Genomic DNA, 14,155 nt, shown 5'->3' on the forward strand with positions numbered 1-14,155 from the left:
TGGGAACAAATATAGATCTCTTCCAGTCAGTTGGCCAAGTCGTTGTTCTCCAGATTTCTTGGCACAACTTGGTGAGCACATCCAGGGCAGCATCTTTTAGCTGAAATACGTCAACTGGTATACCATCTATTCCTGGGGCCTTATTTTTTGCCATTTCCTTCAAAGCAGCCTGAACTTTTTCTTTCATCACTATAGGCTCTTGCTCATATGTTGTTTCATTAAATTCTTCTGTGTCTGAGAATTCTTTTTTATACAGTGACTCAGTATATTCTTTCCATCTTCTTTTAATACTTCCTGGATCATTTAATATTTTGCCTAAAGCATCTTTGATTAGAGCAACTCTAGGCTTGAATTTATTCTTCAGTTAACAAGAATATGTAAAAACATTAGATTTTCATTCATTCATTTTTGCACATTTTATCTCCTCTCCTGTTGTTCCCTCTTCCCAGTTCATTTAAAAAAAAAATATTAATTCATTGTGGCTGTTGTCATACATGTAATGCATAATCATATATTCCTTTTAAACAGTTCTTTCCTTTATCTGTTCCAGTGCAGTGTTGTTAATCTAGCCACTCTCATTCTGTTCTCCCAAACCCTCATGCTAGTCCTGCTTTATAACAGTGATGCTATGCAGTATTTGTCCTTTTGTGACTGAGATATTTCACTCAGCTTAATATTCTCCAGGGTTACTCATGTTGTGTAATGTTCCATGAGTTTGTTGTTTTTCAGTGCTCTGTAGTATTCCATTGTACCATAGCAAATTAATGAATAGAAAAACTATGGTACAATGGAATACTATAGAGCACTGAAAAACAACAAACTCATGATGTTATAAATAATGCAGCAATAAACATAGGTTCTATATAACTGTTTGGGTGGCAGCTCTGGTTTCTTTCAGGTGTATTCCCAGTAGTGGCATTACTGGTCTAATGGTATTTCTATTTCTAATTTTTGAGAAAGTGCCAAACCATCTTCCATAGTAGTTGCACCATCTTACACTCCCACCAGCAGTGAATAAGGGTTCCAATCTCTCCACAACCTCACCAGCATTTGTTGTTTGGTGCTCTGCTGAACTTTGCTATTGTTACTGGAGGAGGTGGCAGCTGCTGACTTTTCAGAATCAGATCACCAGGTCTTTCTGCAGCTGCACCTATTGTTTATATTATAGTCTGTCTCTTTCTCTTATTGGGCAGTATTTCAATGTATAGGTGTATAGATGCATCAGTTTGTGTATCCCCAGATGAGAAACATATGGGATCCTGGTAGCACACTGTGTTATGTTTATTTGGGTGAGATTTGGGTTGCAGCTTTTGTAGCTAAGTGCTTGACATTTGCAGTACTTGGGTATTAAAGTCCTAAAAAGAAGAAGCCTTGATCTGGCTCAGAAAGCTAACCCATTGCCTGTCCTGGCCTGGACTGCTGTTACATGCCCCTGCACTTCAAATACCGAGCCATGATTCAGACACATATGCAGAGGTCCTGCTTGTGTGTTTGAGCCCAGGAGAGCAGCAGGAGGTGAAGGGGGTCATGTACTTCTGATTTAGATTATAAATGGAGTTTGAAGTTCATAGATGAATCAGAACATTTATTGAGTGAACAAGTGACATCAGTGGTGAAAAAATAGAAATTATCATCTGAAAATACAGCAAGAGGGAAAGACAAGAAACAGGGTGATCAACCATATTAGATTTAAATTTCAAGTGTCAGCAAATATCTGACAACTCCTATTCAGAGTTGGTTTGATCTTGTGGAGACAGCTCAGGGAGACTGTTGGTCTCCAGATTCTCTAAAAAGAAACAAAGATGGTTTTTGCCCTGCCCCACATTCTAAGGGAAGAGTGGGCTGGGTCACAGGGCTCTGTAGTAAAATTGTTCCATTTATCTTATTTTCAGACTTTATAGTGGTGTTCTGAGCAGATTTGTACACAGAGTAGCCCAGAAATGTGTTAACTTCAGTGGTAACATCGGAAAGGCACAGGCATGTTTTAGAAAGTTACATTTCTTTCTGTTGTTATTATGTGCCATCTCTGACACACGTACCTCCATTACCCGAGACTGAATCATTCCATCTCATTGATGGTCTTCCTCTCTTGCACTGCCCCTCTACCCTTCCAAGCATGATTGTCCCTCTCCTAGGACTGGTCCCTCCTGGCCTTGTGCCCAAAGTATGTCAGATGGAGCTTCTTTTTATATTATATGGGCTTGTGGCAAGAAGCTGCTCTGCAATCACAAAGCCACACAGTTTGAGGCCACCAGCTGCTCCTTGGAAGATGGATGAGTGATCTCCTCCCGTTTGATTAAGTGCCTCTGAAAACCTACCGGAGGATCAGCTAGGTGTTGGTTCTGACTCCACGGTGCACAACAATACAAAATTGGGTGCCCTGGTTACTTAGTGGTAAGTAGTTGTCCTACCAACCTGAAGGTTGCAGTTTGAATACACCAGCTGCTCCATGGGATAAAGGTGGGTATGCAACTCACTGACTGTGAACACACACTGGAAGGTCAGCTAGCAGTCACTTCTGATTTGATGGTACACAACAACAACAGTGCCAAATGAGAGACTGATGCTTCAATCAATCACCAGGCTGCTAACTATAAAGATGGTAGTTTGAACCCCCAGATGCATATCTGAAGAAAATGGATTGAGAAATTATGGTACATTCACACAATGGAATACTATGCAGCATGCAACAGCAATGATTTTGAAAATTACTGCCCAAATTGGGAGAAACTGGAGAGCATAAGGACAAATACTGTGTAAGGCCATTATTGTAGAAATAGTTAACTAGTAAAAAGTGTATGAGGATCTAAGAGAGGAGGGGTGAGCAGAGTGAAGATGGGCAGGAGAGGGTAATCATAGGGTTGCACAATTTGATGCATGGAGGGAGAGGTGGGAAATGAGGAAGATCTAGTGTGAAAAACAATGTACATGAACTTTGTAAGTAAACTAATATAAAATAAAAAAATGTATTGTTGTCATTGTTATTGTTATGTGCAGTCGAGTCGCTTGCGACTCATAGCGACCCTATGTACAACAGCCCTAAACTCCGCTCTGTCCTTTGCCTATTTCACTGTCTCTGATACACCTACCCCCATTACCCCAGTCACTGAATCAATCCACATCATAGAGGGCCTTCCCCTCCTGTGCTATCCCTCCACCCTCCCAAGCATGATGTCCCTCTCCAAGGACTGGTCCTTCCTTACAACATATACAAAGTATGTTAGATGGAGCCTCAGAATCCTTGCTTCCAAGGAGCATCCCGGTTTAACCCTCTCCTGGGGATGGATAGGCAGTAAAATGTGCAACAATGAATAAATGAAAATCTAATTTTTCTGTAGCCTTTGTTAAAATCACAATAAAAATTTTAAAAATATGCAAAGCCCCCTCATTTATATGTGAAGGCATATGACCTTTAATACCCAAATCCCTTTTGAAAAAGCATGGAATTTAAATACTTACACTGTTTCACTTCTAGGTTTTCTATGGAAATTAGAGGAATAAAGACAGCATGCCATTGGTGAAAGGACTGACATATAGGTCTATAGAACAGAATAGAGTCTAGGAAGAGAGCTCCATATAAATTGAATTATAAATGGATGTGCAACAAAGGTGCTAAGGTAATTCAATGAAGGAAAGATAAATCACAGTGGGACAGTTGAACATCCAAATGTACATGTGTGTTTCTCTCTCTTTCTCTCACACCCCTCCCCACTGCTTCTGAACCCATACTTCACAGCTTGTGCAGCCACACACGCACAATGAATCATAAGCCTAAATGTAAAACTTAAAACTGAAAAACTTACAGAAGAAAATGTAGTCGAAAATCTTTGTAACTTTAGAGCAGGCAAAGATTTATTTGAACACAGAAAAGCATACATGAAAGAAAAAAAGTTGGCAAAATGCATTTTATTAAAATGAAAAACATCTGCTCTTTGAAAACTATTGTTAAGAAATGAAAAGACAAACCATAAACTATTGGTGAAATGCACATCTGATAAAGAACTTGTGTCCAGGATAGACCTAGAATTTTTGCAACCCCCTTAATAAGAAAACAAAATTACTTACTTTAATAAATGGGGAAAATATTTGAAGTCATGCTTCATCAAAGAAGCGATAAAGATGACCAATAAGCAAATGAAAAGATATTCAACATTGTTAGTCATGTAAGATGATGATGAGGTAACAGAATGTGCATATTTTGTTGTTGGCAATCTTGTGCACAATAAAATGAAATACTGCCTGGTCCCGGGCCATATCTGTGATTGGTGGCAGATTCAGATTGAATAGTCATGATCCATAGAGTTTCCTATTACAGTGGCTTAAAAAGGGAAGAAAGAAAGAAACAACCAAAACACCAAAAGCCAAATCAACAAATGAAAAGAACAAAACTGATAGTAACAAGTGTGGATGAGGCTACGGAGTACGTACAGTACTCCTACATTGATAATTGCTGTTGTGTACTGTTGAGTTGGAGCAAACACATAGCGGATCCTTCAATGGGTTTTCAGAGGTAATTAATCACACAATTAATCGCCCATTATCCTGCGGAGCATCTGATAGATTTAAACTGTGTGCCTTCAGGATTGCAGTGCAGCTTCTTGACATTGTTGGAAAACATTTTGTAGTTTCATAATAGTTAAGTATATATGTACACAATCCAGCCACTCATTTCTCAGCCATGAAGACAAGAACGTTTATACTTGAACATTTATGGCTGCTTTGTTCATAGTAGAACTAGGCATGGAAGGAGGAGAAAGAGATTGGGGTGGGGGTGTTGCCTATACTGCCAGCTATGTGTCATCAGTGTACAGTTCTGGAATAGTCTGCTGACTGTCCTCATACCAGAGCTTTACCTATAGGTATAGAAACAGGCTTCAGCAGAGCTTCCAGGTTAAGTCAGATGCAGAAGCAGAACTGGCCACCCACTTCTGAAATAATAGATCTTTGAAAACTAAGTAACAGAGGAACCCTGTGATATATAGTGCTGGTATATGAGCACCTCAGGTTGGAAGACACTAAAAAGCTGAGGATGAACAGCAGCAAACATCCTCTAATAATGTTGTTGTTGTTGTTTGGTGCCATCGAGTCATAGACAACTCATAGTGATCCTATGAAAGAACAGCCTAAGCACTGTTCGTACATAGAGTTTCTGGAGGCAAGCCATTTCGGAAGTGGATGCTGCCCCTGCTTCCAGGCCTCTAATAATAGGAACATAGAATACCAATTGACACGTTTCAATACACAGATGCAGCCCTGGACGTGCCCACAAGTCTATGCTGAGAAATTTGGAAGACAGGTACCTGACATTCTAAAAGCAAATAGTCCAACAAAGTGTGAAAATTATTAAACAGTATTGTTAATACCGCATGCAAATAAATCTTTCTGAAAGTTACTCATAATGTCTGGAACGGCACATCAACAGGGAACTTCCAGAACTTCAAAGTGTGTGTGGAGTCAACAATGCCATTACCAATGTCAAATTAATCTTGGCTCGACAAAGAGAATGCCATAAAGATGTTTACTGGTGTTTTGCAAAGGCATGTGTCTGTGTGGATCGTAATAAATTATGGCTAACATTGAGAAAAATGGGAATCCCAGAAGACTTTCTATACACATTTCATGATTTAAAATCAGGAAAGGTGTGTGTCATGGTTGTAACCTTTCTCCGTACCTATTCAATCTGTATTCTGATTAAAGCTTGGAGAAGCTGGTCAAATGAAGAACAATGCGGCTTCAGAACCTGAGGACGACTCATCAACAACCTGTGTTATGCAGATGATACAACCTTACTTGCAAGTCAAGACAATGAAGAACTTACTTATGACGCTCACAGACTATACTCTTAATAAGGATTACATCTCAACATACAGAAAATACTAAAGTTATCAAGGACTTGGATCTACAATCAACACTAATGATAGTTGTTCTTGTTATGTGCCGTCGAGTCGTTTGCGACTCTATGGACAACAGCCCTAAACCCTGCTCTATCCTGTGCCAATCGCACTGCCTCTGACACACCCATCCCGATTACCCCAGTCACTGAATAAATCCACTTCATAGAGGGTCTTCCCCTCTTGCGCCGTCCCTCCACCCTCCCAAGTATGATGTCCCTCTCCAAGGACCTGTCCCTCCTTGCAACATGCCCAAAGTATGTCAGACGAAGCCCCAGAATCCTTGCCTCCAAGGAGTAGCTTGGTTTAATCCTCTCCAGGATGAATCTGTTTGTTTTCTTGGCAGGCCATGGTACATTCAATACTCTTCTCCAGCACCACAGCTCAAAAGCATCAATTCTCCTTCTATCCTCTCTAGTCATTGTCCAACACTCTGATGCATAACATGTGATTGTAAATACTATGGCCTGTATCGGGCACACCTTAGTCTCCAGAGAGACACCGTTGCTCTTGAGTACCTTAGAGAGGTTCCTAACAGCAGACTTTCCCATAGCAATACATTTTTTTTTTATTTCCTGACTGCTGGTGCCAAGAGTGTTGACCGTGGAGCCGAGCAAACTGAAGCTGTGAACAATCACAATCTCTTCGCCATCCATCCTGATGCTACCAATTGTCCAGTGGTGAGAATTTTTGTCTTCTTGACATTGAGCCTCAGTCCATACTGAAGGCTGCAATACTTGACCCTCTGCAGCAAGTGCATGAGGTCCTCCTCAGTTTCAGCAAGTAGAGTTGTGTCATCTGCATAACGCAGATTGTTAACAGATCTCCCACGAATCCTGATGCTACAATTCTCCTCATAGAGCCCAGCCTGGAGACAGGACACATCCCTGGGGTACATCCTTCCCAATTTTGAACCATGCAGTGTTACCCTGCTTGTTCTGACTACTTCTTGGTCCAAGTATAGGTTTCGCATTAGCATGATTAAATGTTCTGGGATTCCCATTCTTCTCAGAGTCAGCCACAGTTTGTTATGACCCACACAGTCAAATGCCTTTGCATAATCAATGAAACACAGATAGGCATTCTTCTGGTATTCCCTGCTTTCAGCTAAAATCCATCTAACATCAGCTACAACATCCTTAGTACCACGACCTCTTTTAAACCCAGCCTGGACTTCGGGCAATTCTCTGCTGATGTGCTGTTCCACTCATTTTTGGATAATCTTCAGTAAAATCTTGCTTGCATGTGAAATCAATGACATTTTTCTGTAGTTTCCACACTCAGTTGGGGCACCCTTCTTTGGGATGGGAACAAATATAGATCTCTTCCAGTCAGTTGGCCAAGTGTTTGTTCTCCAGATTTCTTGACACAACTTGATGAGCACATCCAGGGCAGTGTCTGTTAGCTTAAATACTTCAATTGGTATACCATCTATTCCTGGCGCCTTATTTTTTGCTATTTCCTTCAAAGCAGCCTGAACTTCTTCTTTCATCACCATAGGCTCTTGCTCATATGTTATTTCATTAAATTCTTCTGTATCTGCCAATTCCTTTTGATACAATGACTCAGTATATTCCTTCCATCTTCTTAATACTTCCTGGATCATTTAATATTCTGCCTAAAGCATCCTTGATTATAGCAACTCTAGGTTTGAATTTGTTCTTCAGTTCCTTGAGCTTAAGAAATGCTGAACGAGGTCTGCCCTTTTGATTTTCCGACTCTAGCTCCTCACACATTTCATTGTAATATTTTGATTTGTCATTCTGAGCTGCCTTTTGCAATCTTCTGTTTAGCTCTTTAGTATCTTGAATTCTTCCTTGTGCTTTGGCTTCTCTATGCTCCAGTGCAATCTTCAGAGTTTCTTCTGACATCCATTTTGGTCTTTTCTTCCTCTTCTGTCTTTGTAATGACCATTTGCACTCTTCCTGGATTATACATTTGACCTCCTCCTACAGCTCATCTGGTCTTCGCTCATTAGTGTTCAAGGCCTCAAACCTGTTCCTGAGATGATTCTGAAATTCAGGTGGGATGAAATCAAAGTAGCTGCCAAGAAATCAAAAGATGTGTTGCATTGGGAAATTCTGCTGTGAAGGACCCCTTTAAAGTCTTGAAGAACAGCGATATAAATTTAAAGACTAAGATGTGTTTGATCAATGACATGGTAATTTCAGTGGCTTTCTATGCATTTGAAAGCTGGATACTGAAGAACTGATGCCTTTGAGTTACAATGTTGGAGAAGACCATCGAAGATCACACAGACGGTCAAAACCCAAGTCTATCTTGGAGGAGGTGCACGTAGGGTGCTCCTTAGTGTTAAGGATGGTGAAATTTCATCTCATATGCTTTGAGCTTGTTGCCAACACGGTCAATTCTCAGAGAGAAGTCATGCTGGGAAGATAAGAGAGTCAGCAAGAGAGGAAGCCCCTCACTGAGGTAAATGGACCCAGGATTTACAGCAGACATCGGAGCATTGTGGAGGAGGTGAGGATGGTGCAGGGCAAAGTTGATTTGTTGTTTATAGTGCTGTTCTGAGTAGCAGTCAACCCTACAACACCTGTCATTATCAACAACATGTAAACAGCCAAAAATCAACCCAAATCTCCTGCCCTGTGGTGCAATCTGACCATGACATCCCTCCCTGTGGTTTCATGGGCAGCAAATCTTAGTGAGACGAGACCTGCCTCGTTTGGTCCTCCACACGGTTGCTGAGCCCTGTCAAACTTTTTGACTAGCAGCCCAGAACATTGTGTCACCAAAGCCCCAAATATCTCTCATCTGAGGATATACAATGGACACACCCACACAATGAGATACTGTTCAGCGAGAAAAGAACAGATTCTAATACACATGACAACATCACTGAATTCTGAGTGGAAGAAGCCAGGAAGTAAACCCCCTGTGTGGTTGTTGACATTGGAAATGTTGCCACTGTATACTTGCCCCGCTGGAGGATACCATACGAAGGTGGTTTTCCTGAGGCAAGGCTTGTCCATTGCACTCTGGATATGCTAACCCCTGTGATTTCCCCTAATGTGGGAAATTCAGCTGCATAATTTGTGGTGGTGGGAAACTGCGTTCTCATTTTCCACTTAATTTAAAAAAAAGTTGCCTAACTTTAGAGAAGACAGCAGTGGGTGGCTGCCAGGGTCTGGCCATAGAGCAAGGAAGCAGCCACCAAGGGGGACAACAGGATCATTGTGGGGTGGCAGGTGTTTGCTCAGTTTTGGTGGTGATCATAGTTATGCAACTTTGTGTATTGGGACAAATGTATATATCTGTGCCCTAAAGAGGTGACACTTACTTTCTTTGAATTATAATTTGAATTAAAGAAAGATGTGGTGGGAGAATTTGGAAGCTAGTCTGGAGTGTGTACAGAGTACCTCTGCATGGCTGACCACTTGTTGCTGCTGCTGCATCTGTTCTGATTCATGGTGACTCTGAGGGCAGAGTTGCCCCTACAAATTTCTGGGCTATGATCTTAATGAAAGCAGAGCATTTAACTTTTTCTTCTGTAAGGTTGCTGAGTGGATTTGAACCACCACCCTGTCAGCTTACAAGAAGCTAGTGAAGGCTGATTTGGTCCAGGCTGCCATTTCCTAGAGGAACAATGATGGTGTTCTCCAGAACAAAGCACAATACAATATCCAGAGAAGTGAATTCATTCATTCCAAGACATTTGCTCTGGCTGCATCTGGAGTAGTGGGACATTGGTGAACAGGTGTCCTGGATATTTTAGGGGCGGGAGGACTCCTCCCTGACCCCTAGACTGACATGGAATGGGAGTGGAATTTCCGCATCTCGTTTGTCATTTCCACCCTGAAGCCGATGAGGTGAATGCTTTCTAAGAGTGGGTTTCAGTTGGGTAACACCTGTTTCTGCGTGTTAATAGATTTCTGGAGTCAGATAGAGGCCCAGTGATGTCACCTGCAGGTGTCTGGGCCTGTGGTGGCGGTCTGCTGCTTGGCATTTGTTTCACAAGACACTGCTAGCCACATCTGTCCTCAGTGTGAGAGCGTGCTCACAGGCCGACTGATAAGAGGCATTTTGTAACCAGAACAGAAAGTCAAATATCTCCAGTTAACACTGGGCTGCTTTGCAAACACAGGTACTTTTTGTATGGTTTTAGCTTATTTCTTTTAGCTATGGAACAAAATACAAATGCTGTGTCTTTAAAATATCACTGTGGAAATAAAAATATGTTTCCATGCAGCCTTTTCTGAATTTCTTAGCCAGTCTGTGATAAACAGGCTCAGATGACTCTCCTTCCTCTTGGTGCCCAAGACAGGAAGCTTCTCTTTGTTATTTTCCTTCAGTTTTTATACATCTGATCCTTTGAAGATATTTCACATGCTTCATGAGGAGCGGTGATTTTGTGTGTAACATATTTTTTTTTCTTTCAGCATTTCTCTAAATATACTTCTCCACTTCTACAAGAGAATTAAAGGTCATGTAGCAAAGCTGAATCAGTTACAGCTTCACATTGAGGGTTATGTTCAACATGAGCTGATTTTATCTGGTTGGGTTTTGTAAAATGCTAACACTTGCACAGTGCATTTAAAAACAGAAGTTGAGGTGGGTAGAAGGATTAGACATATATAACAAGAGTTTGCTTAGATATTGGAATAAGCTCATTGCATCCAGTAATGACAATTAATGCCTAGGTTTGAAAAAAAAAATAACCAAACCAAAACCAAAAAACAAAAACCCCACAGTGTGATTAGTAAACTCTCATTTCACCCCAGTCAAAAATAGCAAAATTTAACAGAACAGCAAGCAACAAATGCTGGCGAGGTTGTGGAGAAACTGGAACCCTGATTCACTGTTGGTGGGAGTGTAAAATGGTGCAACCCCTGTGGAAAGCAGTATGGCGCTTTCTCAAAAAGTTGCAAATAGAGATACCATTTGACCCAGCAATTCCACTACTGGGAATATACCCTGAAGAGACCATAGCTGACATCCAAGCAGATATATGCACACCCATGTTTATTGCAGCTTTGTTCACAATAGCAAGGAGTTGGAAACAACCTAAGTGCCCATCAACAAACGAATGGCTAGAGAAGCTGTGGTATATTCGCACAATGGAATACTATGCTGCATTAAAAAACAAGGAACTCATGCAATATTATTCAAAATGGTTGACTCTGGAGAACATTATGCTGAGTGAAATATCCCAGTCACAAAAGGACAAATATTACATGATGCCACTGTTGTAGAATGGGACTGTCCTTGGGGTTGGGAGAGACTGAGTAAGAAGGGTTCAATAATGTATACTGCACTGAAACAGAGGAGGGAGAGAACCGTCTAAAAGAGAGATGTAACTGGGTATTTCTGTCATCACAGGAGACTAGATCGAGGGCTGCATGGTGGAGGGGACCTGGGGGAGTGTTTGTAAAACAATGAAAGAATCTTTTCTTTTACTTTTCCATAACTTTTGGACTCATGTACTTATAACTTGTTAGTCAAATTTGTGTCTTCTAGGTTGCAACACTCCCATGATACATCTTGAAGGATATGTACATGTACAGCCAAGCACAATCAATAAGAGTGCATCTGAATTCCAAAATCAATCTCCATAATAGTCTACGTGTTTCCTACTGCCAAAGGGGCCCTATAGAGTAGTGAGAGAAGATCTTCACCCTGAAACCCACAGCGTCCCTTTTCAGCAGGAAGTAGCTAAGAGAAGACGCCGTCCCCTTTTCCTTATGACTCAGGGTGAAGTCTCTCTCAGGGAGGAGTGATAGGGAATGGCAAAGGACACACTGACAAAGAAGATAAATCAGAACTGGCTTTGACAAGCACTGTGGCATTTGGACAAGAACAAACTGGGAGGAGGGTAGAGAGAATAGTGCAACAATGAATGAGTGGAAGCCCAAAATCTCTGTAAATGAAAATTAATAAAATATAATTATAGAAAAAAAAACTCTCACTCAAATAAAATAGATTTTTTAAAAAACCCAGAAGTTCTTTGCATAAATACACTTGAGAAATCTGTATAGCAGAAAACAACTAAGGAGGAGAATTGGAGCAACATCATGAGGTGGAGGGACTGCTTATTTGTGTGGTCAGACAGCTTCTCAGCCTCTCTGCGTGCCTTTCTAGAAGGGCTGTGTTGTGTCTGGGTACCCTTTGTTTCACATACCCCTCATTTCAGTACTACATGAGGGTCCATCTGACCTCAATATGTTTTATTTGACATGCGCAGCTGGGCTTCTGGAGGAAGACATATGCTAAAGAAAACACAGAAATTCTCTTCATCAGATCCCTATGAAAGGGGACATTATGAGGACAGACTTTGGCAGAAGCACACCTGGAAGGCTGGGAGGAAGAAGAGAGGAAACTGGGGCCCTGGTATCAGGGAAAAGGGCAGAGAGAGGACACAGCTTGTGCTGACTTCTGCTTTATCCTGGGGCCAGGGGATTGGCCAAGTGATGAAACCTGATTCCACCTTCCAATTGTTCTACCACCCTACCTCTTGCAGGATTGTTTGCTCTGCAAACAGGAGCACTGGAGGGTGGCTGAAGCCTGACTTGTTGAGGGGTTTTTGCTCACAGGGTTTGGAACCCCAGTTGCATCCCAGGCACTCTTTTTCCACTAAAGAGTGGCTTACAAGCTCCTCAGCCAGTAGTTGTGCCTCCCCACAGTTTCCCCCAAGAAGCCAGAGAGGACATGTATTTGGGATTGTTAGGAATCCAGTAGCTAGCTATATGAATTTTGGACTTAGCCATTAGAATGTGCAGTAACCTTGGTCTGCTTTACACAGCATGCTTTTTTGTCACCCTTCCCTGCTTCCTACTGTGCAGCTTGGTCTATGCTCAGGTGTTTTCTACCAAGTTTTCTCTCTCTCTCTCTCTTTCTGTAACTCTCTCTGTCTCTTGTTCTCTCAGTGTGTGTGTGGCCTGTATGCCATCTTGCAATCCCGTGTGAAAACACAGGGAGAAGTTTCTCTTCACCTACAGAGGAAGCTGAGTGGCTCATGACCTAAAGAACAAACAAGCATGTCTTATGGAAAGTGCAGCCAGAGTGCTCCTCAGAGGCAAGGATAGTGAAGCTTCATTTCTCCTACTTAAGGCATAGCACTAGGATGGGTTATTCCTTGGAAAGGGATGCCATTATTAGAAAGGAAAATAGAGGAAGATCCTCAGCAAGAAGGATTGATATCGTGACTTCAGCAATGGGCACAAGTGTGTCAGAAATTATGAGGATGGTACAGATAGGATAAGGTTCAGATCTGCTGTTCATAGGGTCACTATGAGTTGTATTCAACTTGATGGTACCGAACAACAAGTAGGAGGGTGAGGCTATGGTCATGCATGAGCTTTGGTCGAGGCCTAACCCTGGCTTTCTGTCTGCAGTTTCCTCACTGTCTGTGGAGAAGATCAGTGAAACTCAGTGCACAGTGGTGGATCTTGATAAAGAAGACGGGATGCTGAGGGGACCCGAGAGCCTTGCTCTATGCAGGACTCCACTCAGGTGTACGTGAGGAGTCTAGGAAGTTTGGAGAGACACAGAAAGGTGGCCTGGTCTGGGTTCAGTTCCAGCTCTGCCTTCTGTAGCTGGGAGATTTGTGATTTCAGGCACCTTACAGTGAGCCTGGAGAAGAGCCCCTAAAAATGACTGTCTGGCAGGCCTGCTGGTCACCTAGTTCAGCTAGCTCAAATACTTCTTTTGACCCATAGGCTCTCTTGTTCTCCCCTGTTGGGGGAAACCAAAAAACCAAAGAAAATCGGCTGCTGTCAAGTAGATTCTGTGACCAAAAGTTCTGGTTTTCTGCCAAAGCATAATTACTGGCAACAGGTCTGCTAGGCCTCCCCCTCTTTTTTGTATTCTTCAGGGTTTATGCCCAATCCATGTGAACTATATTCCCACCAGTTAGCTCCCACCAGCCCTCTAAACCCAATCCCACTGAGTTGTCTCCCACTCTTAGACACCCTATCTATGTCACAGGATTCTGAAGGCCTGATTTTTTTTGGAATTTGATCATCTGGCTTCTCTTTGGACGTGCTTCTGTGTGGGCTCCAACAATCAGTGTTTTAGTGAGAAGCTGGCAAGTTAACATTTTGCTTCCAGTCAGACCCTAGAAGGCAGCTAATTGCAAATGCTTGTTGTATAAACAGGGAGCCCTGGTGGTGGTTAGCCCAACTTAACCAACCATTCAGTGACCAGCTAAAGAGTTGGCTGTTTAAACTCACCCAGAGAAGCCACTAGAGAAGAGAAGAGAAGAGAAGAGAAGAGAAGAGAAGAGAAGAGGAGAGGAGAGGAGAGGA

At 42.0% G+C, this 14,155-nt stretch overlaps 1 pseudogene; it reads right to left on the reverse strand.

The window, feature by feature from the left end:
* Positions 1–13,470: 13,470 nt before the first annotated feature.
* The window catches only part of LOC102846346, a 104,363-nt pseudogene continuing 103,678 nt past the window's right edge, over positions 13,471–14,155 (reverse strand).

Source organism: Elephantulus edwardii, unplaced genomic scaffold (genome assembly GCF_000299155.1).
Source record: "Elephantulus edwardii isolate Elephantulus edwardi_28Jun2011 unplaced genomic scaffold, EleEdw1.0 scaffold00241, whole genome shotgun sequence".
In the NCBI taxonomy this organism is placed as follows: domain Eukaryota; kingdom Metazoa; phylum Chordata; class Mammalia; order Macroscelidea; family Macroscelididae; genus Elephantulus; species Elephantulus edwardii.